Below are 14,704 nucleotides of genomic sequence, written 5' to 3' on the forward strand. Positions count from 1 at the left end.
TTGTTTATCTTCAAGCCTTTAAGACCCCAGTCACTATCTCTTTTGATAGCCGGGCACCATCAGCTTTCTTCACCACATTTACTTGTTCACCCACTTTGGCTCCAGCTGTTGTGTCGGGAGAGTGAGCATCATAGAGTTCCAATTTAATAAAAAAAAAAGGTATTCATGCATTGAGGGAGTGTTTGAGTAGAGGCCCAAGGTCCTTCCGCCACCTTAATACTTGACCTATAAATATAGACACATAGATCTATTTCCCCATCCTCCTATATATATTTGCATGTACATGTCTTTGTCTACACCTCCATGAATGCCCTTTGACTCCTAGCTCTTTCCTCCATCTCCCTTGACTTTCCTCCTGCCCTACTACCATGCTTCATCGCCACCTGGGCTAGAGTATACCTCTTCTCTAAGCAACCTTACCCTTGATCGTTTCCCACCAGGCCTGCCACTCCCCCTTCTCTACCATTTGGGGTCCCATGTTTTTCCCTTGTCCCTGGGTTTGTTAACACCACTTCCTTACCCCCCCTACCCCCCCACCCCAAGTCCCCCCAGAACTGTCGGTCCCGTTGTTTTTCCTCCAGATAGTTCATCCAGCCTGTCCTATTCAGACAGACCTGTGGAGTCACTAACATGCACGAAAACTAGACAGAGGAAAACAAAGCAACAGTATACAACCAGACAACAAAACAACAGAAACAAACCACTGACAAAGAACAGAATAAAACAGTTCACAAGAGAAAAGCTTGTAGTTAGTTCAGGGATCGTTTGCTGGCCCTTAGGAGCATTTTCCAGTCCAGTCTGTTGGGGCACCACGCCCTGGCCCCAAAGTCCACTTTCAGCATTCCCTGGGGACCTTGCCACTCCATTCCCTTGCTGTTCCGCTGCACTCCCCCAGTGATTTGCCTCGGTGTGGTGGGATCAGGTCGCAAATGTGGTGAAGAAAGCTGATGGTGCCCGGCTATCAAAAGAGATAGTGTCTGGGGTCTTAAAGGCTTGAAGGTGAACAAGCGGCCATCTAGCTCAGAAGCAAATAAGCCCACATGGAAGAAGCACACCGGCCAGTGCGATCACGAGGTGCCCAAGGGACCAGGTATAAGGCATCATGCAAAAAAAAAAAAAGATATAAGTGTGTGTATGCATGTGTATATATGTGTATATGTATATATGTATGTATATATATGTATATATATATCATATTAAATGAAGGGGGAAGTGCAGAGTGGAGACCCAGGGCCCAGGTGTCGACCAGTGGAGATCCCCTCATAGAGGGGTTTAGGAGAGGAAATGGGTTAATTAGGGTGTGAGGTAGTATCGATGAAGAACACAGCTTTCCCCCGGATCCTGGATGCTTCCTCCCCCCAACTACCATGACCCGAATTCTACCTTGCAGGGCTGGATAGGACAGAGGCTGTACACTGGTGCATATGAGGGTTGGAGGTACAGGGAATCCAGAGTGGATGATGCCTTCAGGACCAAGGGTGTGAGGGACGATGCTGGGAGAGTGGAGGGTGGGTGGGTTGGAAAGGGGGAACTGATTGCAGGGATCCGCGTGTGACCTCTTCCCTGGGGGAGGGACGGCGGAGGGGGGGGGAAGGGAGACTCCGGATAGGGCAAGATATGACAAAACAACGATGTATAAATTACCAGGGGCATATGAGGGGGGGGAATGGGGAGGGAGGGGGGAAAAAAATGAGGACCTGATGCAGGGGGCTTGGGAGGAGAGCAAATGCCTTGAGAATGATTGGGGCAGGGAATGTATGGATGTGCTTTATACAATTGATGTATGTATATGTATGGATTGTGGTAAGAGTTGTATGAGTCCCTAATGAGGTGTAAAAGAAGAAAAGAGAAAAAAATGATTAGGGCAAAGACTGTACAGATGTGCTTTATACAATTGATGTATGTATATGCATGAACTGTGAGGAGAATTGTATGAGCCCCAATAAATTGTTAAAAATTTTTTTTAAAAGAAAAGAAAGAGTTTTATATCTATGAGTAATTGTATATTGAGAAAATATCCCCCTAAAAAAACTGAAGAAAAAAGAAAACACCCCAGCCCAGTGCAAATCAAGTCCATAAGTCTGTTATTAGCCCATATGTCCAACATCAGTCCATAAATTCCTCCTTAGACCCCCGTCATGCAGTGACACCAAGTGCAGGAAGATCACAAGCCAGTGGGTGGAAAGTCTTGTGGATCCAGTGGTGGCGGAAGCATCTCAGCACTGACAGGGGTCTCCTCCACCTGGATCCTCCAGTTCCAAGGCTCTGGCTCCATCAATATAGCACCACAAGGTTGACCTCATAGCATTGGCCAGCAGAGTCCAAGGTCAATGGTATTCCCACATGAGTGTCCTCAGGAGCTGAGACTGGACAAGAGGAAACTCCTGTAACCATCCATTGGGATCCAACCTTCCTACCAAAAATGTTTCCGAGCTGAGATTTTAAGAAATAGGTTCTTTTCCTGTAAAGAAATAAATATTGATGCCAGTGATATAGTTAGGCTTTATGTCAGCTTGGGTGGTCCAGGACTCTCCCCTCTCCAAGTGACATCAAGTGATCAGCTCCATGATGGGATCTTCTGTGAAGTAGCCAAGCAGTTCACCTGGTCACAGTCTTGATACAATTGAGGAAGGTTTAATTCGGGTGTGGCCTACTCTTCATATAGACTGATGTCTGTGGACCCCAACTCACTTCTGCTGGATCCGGACCCTGCATCTGGTTCATCGACCTCCTGTTGATGTTGTTCGCCAATCCCAGGAGTCAGCAGTGAACTGCCAACCAAAGACTCATTTGGACCGTCTTGGATTCATTCAGCTTACATCCACCAGCCTGTGGTCTTCCTACTGCATCTACTTGCTGCCTGTTCATCAGCCCCTGCAGCTGCAGGAGTCAAGAGAAGCCTCCAGCTGACATCTGACCCATGGGCTTGAACCAGACGGGACTTACCCACGTATACAGCTGTGTGAACATTTCTTGATATTAATCTCTTTCTGTATACATCCACATACAAGAGTTGCTGGTTTTGCTTCTCTACAGATCCCAGCCTCACACACAGTACTATTTTCCTTAAAAAACAAAAACCATTCTCTTTGAGCCCCTGCCAGGTGCCTCTGAGTTAGCTTCCCGCAGAAGCATGAATGACAGACACCCCGTCATGATTGACAGCAGAGCTCACTGTGGTGCAGCAAATTGGGGGATGCATGAACCCAAAGCCCAGTCTCACCATATCTCAACGGTACGGCTGCAGGGCATATTTTTAACCTTTCCAAGTGACATTTTCTTATCTGTAAAAATGAGATGCTGATATCTATCCTGTAGGGTTACTGTGAAGTTAAATCTTAAAGCATGAGAAGTGCCTGCCCCAATGCCAATGGCAGAAGAATCTCAAGGGTTCTGAAGGGTTCAGTCTCCCACACCCCCTCCCTTTAGACCAGGGGTTCTCAACCTTCCTCAAGCCACAATCCTTTAACACAGTTCCTCATGTGGTGGTGACCCCCCAACCACAAAAGTATTTTCCTTGCTACTTCATCACTGTCTTTTTGCTACTTTTAAGAACCGGGCAACCCCTGTGAAAGAGTGGTTCAACCCCACAAAGGGGTTGTGACCCACAGATTGAGAACCGCTGCTTTAGGTCTCTCACAGCCTCTGTGCGGTCTGAACAATCAGTTACTGGTGCTGCCAGAGACTGGAAAGGAAGGTCATGCTTGTCCCAAGGAGATGTCGCCCCAGTCGGCTGATGGCTGGCAATGGTTTTCTAGATAACTTCTCGCTCACCTCGACGAAACTGAGCACCCCCGCTGCCGTGCAGAAGCTCCAGTGCCTCTGGCTTCACGGACCTTCTGCTTCCTGAGATTCCCGGTCCCACCCATGGTCCCTGTGAAGGCCGTCAGGGATGGGATCATCCGAGAACCAAGCCCCTTGAAGCAGCTGGTCTCTGAGGAGAGAGGACAACTCTGACGTGATAGCTTCTGATGTCACCATCTCAGGGATTGGAGCTCGTGGAAAGCAAACTCCAAGCTCACGGCCGTTGAGTCCATGCTGACTTGCCGTGACCCTGGAGGACAGGGTAGAACCGCCCCTGCGAGTTGCTGAGAGTGTCACTCTTTACAGGAGTAGAAAGGCCGGTCTTTCTCCCTTGGAGGGGCTGGTGGTTTCGAACTGTTAACGTTGCTGTTAGGGGCCCAATTTGTAACCACGATGCCACCAGGGCTTGGGGTGCGCTCCTGAGAGGAGATCCACACAATCCTGGCCTCCCGGCCTTGGAAACGGCACAGACATCCTGCCTTCCCTGAGATTTCCCGTCCTGCCTTCCAAGTGGATCCCCTAAAAAAGGACCACGGCAGAACCACTTTCACCCCTGCTGGGAAAAGGCCTTCCATGGGGGGGTCTTTGCCAGGGAACATCTGGTTCTCAGAATGTCAAGCAGTTATTGACTCCTTGGTTTGTGCTTGTGCATAGCAATGCTCCATCCTTCTCGCTGGTGCACTGTCTGGGTGGTTGTACAAAAGGCGAGGTGGCCCTGGGGCTCCAATTACTCACCGCTCAAGAACAATGTTGTCTGGGGAAGGAACAATGCACAAACTGACAAAGAGCCCTCGGTCTGTCTTCACAAGAGCCGAGGCGTTCCGCAGCTAGCTTGGAGGGCTGTCGCTACAAACAGTAGCTGCCACAAGACACCAGGGGACAGATTTCTAACGACATGCCACCCCCGCCTTTAGGCGACATGTGCTCCGTGCTTAAAGCTAAAGATGACATGCGTGTTAGCGAGTGTCGCCACACAGGGCTGGGTCATACCTCAGGCACTGCCCAGCTTACCCTGATCCGGTTGAACTACCTCCATGGTAAGCTAGCTCCCTAATTTATTCTGTGACTCATGCCCTAAATGCATATTCGAGAGTCCCACTCCAGGAGGACAATAGAAACCAAATTAACACAGACTTTGCTTTGGGCAGCTTACATTTTAGTGAGGCAAGCCAGGTGATGCCCAGTTGGGTAGGCAGAGTATCCTACGTGCTCTGGGAAGAAGACGGGGCATCGGGATTGGAGGAAGGCTCGTGAACTACCTAAAACATGCAAATGGCACAACCTGCCTGACTGAAATTGAGCAGGACCGAAGCATGTGCCAATGAAACCCGTGGGGATCACCGCCTGGAGGATGGACGAGGAGGACTTTGCTTTCCGGAAAGAAGGCAGAGGTCCATGTCACCAGACTCACAGACAGCATCATAAGAAACAGAGAAAAGGTCGACGTGGTCCAGAATTTCACCTTACTTGCATCCACCAGCAACGCTCATGGACTGAGAAGCCAAGAAATCCAACTGTCTATTGCACTGGGCAGATCTGCTGCGCGGAGCACAGGTGTCCGGCTGAGGATGGAGAAGGTGAGGCCGCCCTTTCCAAGCGGGGTATTTTTCATCGCCTCATATGCATATGAAAGCTGGATGCGAAGAAGGAAGATCCAAGAAGAGTTGATGCCTTTGAACTGCGGTGTCAGTGAAGCACGTTGAAGGGACCACGGACGGGCAGAAGGACGGACAATGCTGTCCTGGAAAACATAGAGCCAGAATGCTCCTCCGCATGGAGGATGGTGAGATCTTGTTTCACGTGTGTGTGGGACATGCTCTCAGGAGGCTCTGGCCCCCTGGGAAAGGCAGAGCAGCGGGCCAGCAACGAGACGGGTGGACGCAGAAGCTGGGGCGATGGGCTCCAACACGGGAACGGCTGTGAAGACAGCGCAGGGCCAGGAGGTGTTCCTGGCTGCTGTGCACGGGCTCGCTGAGTCCAGACTGGCTCAATGGCACCTCGCGACCGCTCAACACCCCCGCCAGGGCCTTTCTGCTCTATCTCAGGTCAGGTGGCTATGAGTCAGAATCGACTCAGTGGCAGGGGGTGTTTGGTGCGGGGGTGCTTGGTGCCAACTCAACAGCACCTCACAAGGACCACATGGAGGGGAAGGAAGACATGGGTGGCTCAGTGGTGGCATCATCACTTTCTGGGCAAGAGACCCCATTAGATCTCCATCCACTGTACCTCACGAACGGACACCATATGCTACAATGTCACAATGATGGTGTACAAATGTTACAATGATGCTGGACAGGGGGCAGCAGAGCTCCCAGATTCAGACAGGCTGTGAAGACCGGCCTGGTGATTTCCTCCCCAAAATCAGCCCCTCAAAACCTGTTCGCCACAGTCCAGTCAGCAACGGAGCCCAGAATGGGGCAGCATTGTGTTCCATGGTGCACAGGGTCACCATGTGTTTCAGCCTCTCTGGTTGCCACTAGCCACAACACACGTATCCTATGCATGATGTATTGTGATGTGCCGCATGCACACACTCCTCTATGCACACACACACCTGCACATGCACACACTCCTCCATGCACATACATACACCTGCACGTGCACACACTCCTCCATGCGCACACACACACCTGCACGTGCACACACTCCTCCATGTGCACATACACACCTGCACATGCACACACTCCTCAATGCACACACACCTGCACATGCACACACTCCTACATTCACACATGCACACCTGCACATGCACACACTCCTACATTCACACATGCACACCTGCACATGCACACACTCCTCCATGCGCACATGCACACCTGCAGGTGCACACACTCCTCCATGCACACACACACACTTGCATGTTCACACACTCCTCCATGCGCACACACACCTGCACGTGCACACACTCCTCCATGTGCACACACACACTTGCATGTTCACACACTCCTCTGTGCGCACACACACACCTGCACGTGCACACACTCCTCCGTGCACACACCCACACCTGTGCGTACACACACTCCTCCATGCACACATACACACCTGCGCGTGCACACACCCCTCAATGCACACACCTGCACGTGCACACACTCCTCCATGCACAAACACACCTGCACATGCACACACTCCTCCATGCACACACACACCTCCACGTGCACACACTCCTATATTCACACATGCAGAACTGCACATGTGCTCAAGCACGCCAGATATCTCTGGACACACGTGTCATGTCCCACAAGCCCTGGTAGCATTGCTAAGGGCAAGGTCAGCCATTCGACACCAGCAGTCCCTCTGTGAGAGAAAAGCGAGGTGTCCCACTCTCATAAAGAGTTTCAGTCTCAGAAACCCACAGGGGCAGTTCTCTTGGCCTCAGGGGTCTCTGTGAGTCAGAATTAACTCGACGGCAGTGAAAAACTGAGGGATTAAATGTCTGCTTTGTCCAGGCATCCACTGGCGAGGGGTTTGGTGAAGAGGCATTGCAGGGAGATAGTCAAGAGAGGCAGCAGAGCCTGTTCCAGATGCGACTCCGTCGAAACCCACCCCTAACTAGTAGCCATGCCGGTTGGTCTTGGCCTCTGGCGCTGGAGGAGAGAGGGCCTCTGCTACTTACTGAGGTCCGTGCCACGCAGCTCCTCGGAAGCAGCGAACGTGTGGCCCTGAGGCCAGGGAAGGCGGTCCTCGCTCAGTGACTTGGGAAGAAGAGATCTGTCAGAACTGTCAGGAGGCAAGTTGCAGTGAAGAGACTCCATAAAGGGGGAGTTATTGCGACAGGAACGCATAGCAGAAGGCCGCCGAGGCTCCTCGAGGCCTGCCGCGCCACATTATTTAATCCATCAACAGTGCCGCCGAGTTTGCAAATGGCACCAAAGCGCAGTGCATAAAAAGGAAGGAAATCTGCGAAATGTCATTAACTCGGCTTGATGGGAGAATCGACAGAGACGCTGAGCTTTCTCCCCCGAAGCCACACCCATGACTCAGAATGAGTCAGACAGAGGGGAAGGGATTAACCCACGCCGGGTTAAGGAATCGGGAGGATGGAAGGCGAGTGGCTGCCCTTGAACGATGGGGCTGGCGCAGGGGATTGAACGTTGTGGACGACCAGAAGAACAAACCAATCTGTCTCGGAGGAAGGACAGCAGGGACGCTCCTTAGGAGCGAGGATGGAGAGACTTTGTCGCCCGTGCTCGGACCTGTTATCAGGGGCGAGCAGTGCCCTGGAGAAGGAAGTCATGCTTGGTCAAGTAGGGTCAGTGGAAAAGAGGAAGGCGCTCAGTGAGATGCGTTGACCCGTTGCTGCTACAATGGGCACAAGCACAATGAGGATTGCGAGGGTGGGGCAGGACCGTGGGCGTTTGGGTCCCGATGAGTCAGAATGGACTCACAGCACTGGACAACAACCTTTCCACGGACTCTAAAGCGACATCCTACAAGCTAAATGCCGATGGCGTGGGAGAAGGTCTACAGGCCCGCCCCTCTCTAGATCCTCCTTGGGCACCGGGATGCAGGAGAGCAAGGCCGACGCCGTCCACCTGAGCACAGAGACGCACGGGGACACACTGCTGCTCGGCGCTAGCCTTGCCAGCGGAGTCGGAGGCAAGCACGTTCAGCCACGGGAATCCTAGCTTCACAAGTGACGGCAGCTAGTGACCAATGACTTGTCACAGGTCAGAGCATATCTGAGGTGAGGGAGAAAGACGGGGCTTTCTGCTCCTGTAAAGAGTTACAGTCTCAAACGATTGAGATATGGGAGGATATGATATGTGAACATTATATCAAGAAAACTACTGAAAATAAAAGAACCAAACTTGACCGACGGGTTAGCATGGGTGAGGGAGGGGGAGCTGTGGCTTGGGGGCACGAGTGATGTCACTGGCGGGGACTCATTGGGAACGGGATATCGCGAATGGCTGTACAACGCGAAGGGGCTCATCCGTGGCACTTACACAGGTAGCGATTGTTGAGTTGGAGAATGTTTTGCTGCGCATATTTTGGCCACCAAAAAAATCCTCATCCTCATCACATGACTAACAATGAGTACAAGGATGATTGAGTTATGGAATTGTATGCCGTGTGGATGAAGTGCCAATAAAACCGTTGAAAAACCTTTTATACGAGAGTTCGGAATGATCGTGTCCTGGAGGGTCACTGGGAACCAGCACCGACTCCGTGGCAGTGAGTTTGGTTTGGGTTTGTCTACTCAAGCTACACCTCTGGAGGGCCGCCAGTGACGACAGATCAGAGAACTGGTCCGCGGACATCGAGTTGATTCGGTCCATGGCTCTAGCATCAGAATCGAGGCAGTCGAAGTCAATCTCTGGGTTGTAATAGGCAAGTCTACCCCAGGGGTTAGCAAGAGCCAGAGCCAAGAACTTGCTCTAAAGTTGTGAAATCCTGGTAAGAGGAGAGAGTTGATCGGATTACAGAAACAGGTTAATTCTACCAGACGGCAACCTCTCCTCTATGACCACCAAGGTTGGTGGTTCGAATCCACCCACGGGGGGTGAGAAAGAAAGGCCTGGCAGTCTGTTTCTGTAAAATGGGCCAAGAATACTCCGGGGGACACCATGAATCAGAATGGACACCGTGACAGGGGGGCTATTTGGGGGGAATGGAGTGGGAGTGTTTTAAGGACAGGAGTAAGCTTCGACTCAGAGATGCCTTTTCAGAGAAGGCCCAGTGGTCGAGTATGGTGACATTCTGCACAGGCATGTCCTCTGCCCCCACCACGGGGACGGCACCCATGAGGGGACTGAGGCTGCACAGACCTTCAGGAGCAAAGCTAGAAGCCAAGGCCTCTGACCCACAGCCCACACTCCCCTGCATCTCATCTTGCAAAGGCCGGCATGGCAGGCTCCAGTGCCACCTGGCCAGGGTGTCTACCAGAGCTGAGCCACCAGCCCACACGCCCCTGCCTGCAGGAAGGGCACTCAGAGAAGGATTCTGGGCAAGAAACAGTAGGAGATAGTTAGTACCTATGCCCCAGTTTGGGGTGGCTGGGTGTGTCTATGAGAGAAAGCCAGAGCTTTCTACTCCTGTAAAGAGTTAAAGTCTCAGAAACTCACAGGAGTAGTTGTACCCTGTCCTGTAGGGTTAGGGTTGCTGAGTCAGCATTGACTCGATAGCAGAATGTGTGTGTGTGTACACACACACATACACACGCATGCGCACATTGGACCCTGGTGGCACAGCGGGTTCATGTTGGGCTGGTAACAGCAAGGTCAGCAGTTCGAAACCACCAACTGCTGCTTGGGAGAAAGAGGAGACTTTTTGCTCCCGTGAAGAGTTACCGTCTCGGAAACCCACAGGGGCAGTTCTGTCTGTCCTCTAGGGTCAGGTGAGCCAGCATGACCTTGATGGCAGTGAGTCTGGTTTGGAGTTTGGGGTACAGCGATGACGCTGGAAGCTAGGTCCCCAGGATTTCAAACCCCAGCAGGGTCACCCCTGGTGGGCAGGTGTCCAGAGGGCTTCCAGGGGCAGGCAAAGTAAGAAGAAAAACTTGGATCTCAGCAGAGCATGGTCTGTTCTACTTACCTGGACACCGGGTCGGGGGCAGTCGGCAGGAGAGGAGGCCTTTGGGTCTGGTGAAGCCGAGGATAGGGGGCGTCAGGGAGCCCCTCCGTGACACAACAGTGGCAGCAATGGACTTGAACATGCAAGAGACCCGACCCGGAGGATGGTGAGGGGCCGGCACTTTCTGTTCTGCTGTGCACTGGGTCACCTGGAATCAGGACCTACTTGCCCACAGCCAACATCGGTGCTCGCAGCCCAGCTGCTCGGGGGTCAGGAGGGCTGGTTCCGTGTAGCCCTGGAGCATCGTAAGGGCTCAGAAACTGGAGCCCTGGTGGCACAGTGGTTATGCACTGGGCGGATAACCAAAGGCTGGCAGTTTGAAACCATTAACCGCACTTGGGGAGAAAGACTGCCTTTTGTTGTTGTTGTTCCAACAGTCTTATTGGCCCTTGATCCCCACATCACACCATTCGATGGGTCAGTCATATCAAGAAGAGCTGGGCGATCATCGCCAAGACCCATTTCAAAACATTGTCTCTGCCCTAGGCCCCCTGGTTACATCACTGTGGAAAGGAGTTCTAGAGAGATATCTTCCTCCCCCTGTAAACAGAGATGGTCTCAGGAAATAACCCACAGGCAGGGGGAGTTCCTCCCTGTCCTGTAGGGTCGCGATGAGACGGAAGTGAGTTTAGTTGGGCTTTTTATGTTTGAAGCCCCACAAGCAGGAGCCCTGGGGATACCATGTGTGAGCGTCCAGCTGCTAGCTGAGAGACGGTGGAAGGACCATGCCCACTGGTCCACGGGAGCAAGACCTGGTGATGCTCCAGAAGGCTTGTTGCAGGGTGCCAGTGAGCCAACCCCGGCTCTGAGTGACCCTGTAGGACAGAGGAGGACTTGCCCCAAGGGCAGCCAGGACGACAGACCTTTAGGACGCAGACCCTGGGGCTCTGCTTGCAGACAGCCTCTCGTAGTTGCCGAGCGCTCAACCCTTGGGCCACCATGGCTGCTTCCGCATTAGAATGACAACCGAAGCCACCCTGTTGACTGATCCACTCGGTCACCTTGGGTTGCCTGGGTCAATGTGGGTCTGGATCCTCTTGAAGACCGCTAACAACATCAGGGAGGCATACCCAGGTGCATATAAAAGTCCCCTCCAGATGTACACTAGTACAGATAGGAACTGGAAACACAGAGAATCCAAAAAGGGGAACCGATCACAAGGATCTACATATAACCTCCCCCCTGGGGGATGGAGAACAGAAAAGTGGGTGAAGAGAGATGTCGGACAGTGTAAGACATGACAAAATGATAATTTATAAATTATCAAGGTTCATGAGGGAGGAGGGGGAAATGGGAGGAGGGAGGGAAAAATGAGAAGCTGATACCAAGGGCTCAAGAAGCAAATATTTTGAGAATGATGATGGCAACAAATGTACAAATGTGTTTGACACAATGGATGGATGGATTGATAAGGGTGTACAAGCCCCCAATTAAATGATTATTTTTTTAAAAGTCCCTTCCAGCCCCCCTCCCTCCTGCAGGGTCCGAGGCAGCCAGGCGCCAGATCCGTTCTGGCTTGACCTCGGCCTGTGTGAGACACAGGGATGGAATGAGTGGTAGATGGAGGGGGCCCACTTCTTGTGGACAAACCTAAAGTGGTCTTTGTTAAGGGGCCACCTCTTCCTATCCTGCTGGTGACCATCACCCCCTCAGTCACTGAGGGCTGCCCTGCTCTGATGCATCCCTTCCCAGCCTGCCCTCCGAGTCTCAAACCGAAGAGCCTTTACTCTTCCGAGTCACCCGGCAGCCCCGTGGATTTTATCACAGCCATAACTCTCCGGAATGGCCACCGTGCCTCTACAGCGACAAGTGCAAAACTGGTCCCCTTATGTCAGTGGCAATGCCTCCGTAAATCTCCGCACCCACTTATTTGGGGCCCACTGTCTGTGTCACGCGGAGGTCTGCCTCTGCCACCACGGCCACCATCAAGGCACACCCACCTCATTAACTCTTCTTGAGCCTAAGCGGTCTCCTTCCCAGCCTTGGCTCACGTTTCTAGAGGAGACATTGCTAGAGGAGACAAGGCCCCCCTCTTGAGTTGTCTCGGGCTCCCCTTTGATGAGTCCCTCAGCTGTACTCTTTGTGTCACACCTGGCCTGGCTCACCTGCTGCCAGCCATCACCTCTGCCCTCACTCATCCTGCTCTGCTTCAACCTCCTTTGACTATTCCTGAGGATCCCTGGTGGCATAGTGATTACACATCAGGCTATGATCTCCAAGGTCAGTGGTTTGAAACCACCAGTCACTCTTGGGGCGAAAGATGGGGCCTTCAACTCCCCTCGAGAGTTCTCGTCTTGGAATCCCACGGGGGCAGTTCTACCCTGTCCTGTACAGTCGCTAGTGTCGGCATCGACGCGGTGTGGCTGTAAGTTTGGGCAGGGGGAGTTTGGTCACTCTGGCATTGTGTGCTGCTCTTTGTCACCCTACCATCTGGCTTTTCTGACACTCTGCCATCTCCCCTTTCCTCTCCATTTTCTTCAGCCACCTGCCACCCTCCCTTCACTAGTCATGAGAGTCAATCCAACAACTCTCACCGAGAACAAACATGGCCGTGCCCCCAGTCTGTCCCCCCACCAGCAAGCAACAGCGGCCCAGGCTGGGTCCCACAGACACAGGAGTGGTACTCACCGGCGTCCACTCCAGCCAGAAACTAAACACCCAGTCACTGTCAACTCAGTTTGACTCCAGTGACCTCATGGAAAGATGCAGGTGATGTAGTGGGTCAGGGGTTATGCTGCTAACTGCAAGGTCAAGGTCAGCAGTTCAAAACCACCTGCCTCTCCATGGAAAAAGATGAGGCTTCCTACTCCCATAAAGAGTTACAGTCTCGGAAACCCACAAGGACAGTTCTGCCCGATCCTATAAGGTCGCTATGAGTCTGGATTGACTCCCAGGAGTTTGAGAGGTCGCGAGTCTGTCAGAGTAGACCTGTGTTCCATAAGGCTTCCAATGGCTGCTTTTCTGGGAGTGGAATGCCAGGCCTTTCTTCTGAGGCATATCTGGATGGACTCGAAGCTCCAGCTGTTGTCAGGAGGATGAGGGCATTCACCATCTACATGCCCCAAAAGTCATTCACTCGCTCACTCACTCACTGCCAGGAGTCAATGCTGACTCACCACCACCCAGTAAAACAGACTAGAACTGCCCCTGTGGGTGTTCTAGACTGCAACTCTTTGCAAAAATAGAATGTCTCATTTTTCACCCCAAGAACAGCTGGTGGTTTTGAACTGCTGACCTTGAAGTTAACAGCCTAGTGCACAACCACTATGCCACCAGGGCTCCCTGAAACTAGAGTCATTCAAATGAAGGCAAAATTCTAGCTGTGGGGCCTGCCTGTGGGTGAGTGTTGTATTTCCACTTGGAAACAGAGGAAGCAGGTATGGTCTGGGGGCCCAGAGAGCAAGCAAGCATTCTCTGTGCTTGGGTTCACCGGGCTTTGCATGTCATCTGTGCTGTTTCCAGGACTCCACGGGGCTCTGGGATGTACACAATGGGTGTGCCAGCATGTGCGCCTGCGCAGGTGGGGGGGCCCTCGGCCTCCCCCGCACCCCCCTCGGTGCGTCTTTCTTCAGCATCAAAGAGCCACAAAGAATGCTGAAGTCAGGCGCTCTCTGTGATGAGCTGGTAGCCTGTTCCTCTCCTCTCAGTCCCTGGGATTTGTCTTCTCGAATGCCTTCGTGTGTGTGTGTGTGTGTGTGTGTGTGTGTGTGTGTGTGTGTGTGTTTGGGGATGAAAGCACTCCAGAAAGATTAATTGTTTTCCTTTTTCCTTTATTCTTTGTGCCGAGTACGACAAAGCTGGCCTAGCAGGGGTAGTCTGGGTGAAGGCTTGGTCTCAGCCTGCAGACTGACTCTCTCTGCACTTGGAAAGCTGTGAGCATGGACCATGGAGGTCAGGGGTGTCAACCAAGACCCTTGCCCACAGCATCAGATGCCCATCGAGCCCTGGACAGTGACCCTGCTCCAGAAAGCCACACTGGTCTTAGACTGACCCTCCAGGGCTGGTCGAGATGGGCTACCTTGTGCTATAGAAGGAAGTTATTTTTAAATCCCATTGTTATCGTCCTGATTCCAAAGCTTAACTACCTCACAGGGCCAAGGAGAACTGCCTCATGGGGTTTCTGAGGCTCAGTCTTGGCGGGTGGAGAGTGTCTAGCTTTCCGCCGCGGCAGCTGCTAGTGGGTTTGAACCGCCAACCTTCCAGTTGGTAGCTGAGCACTTAATCCTCTGTACTACCAGGGCCCCTGCTGTTGATATAGATGTCCCCCAGATCACAGCACTAACACAGTAGACTCTTGTCCTGCCATGTGCCTGTAGTGGATTGACAA

Source organism: Tenrec ecaudatus, chromosome 10, assembly GCF_050624435.1.
Source record: "Tenrec ecaudatus isolate mTenEca1 chromosome 10, mTenEca1.hap1, whole genome shotgun sequence".
Lineage (NCBI taxonomy): Eukaryota > Metazoa > Chordata > Mammalia > Afrosoricida > Tenrecidae > Tenrec > Tenrec ecaudatus.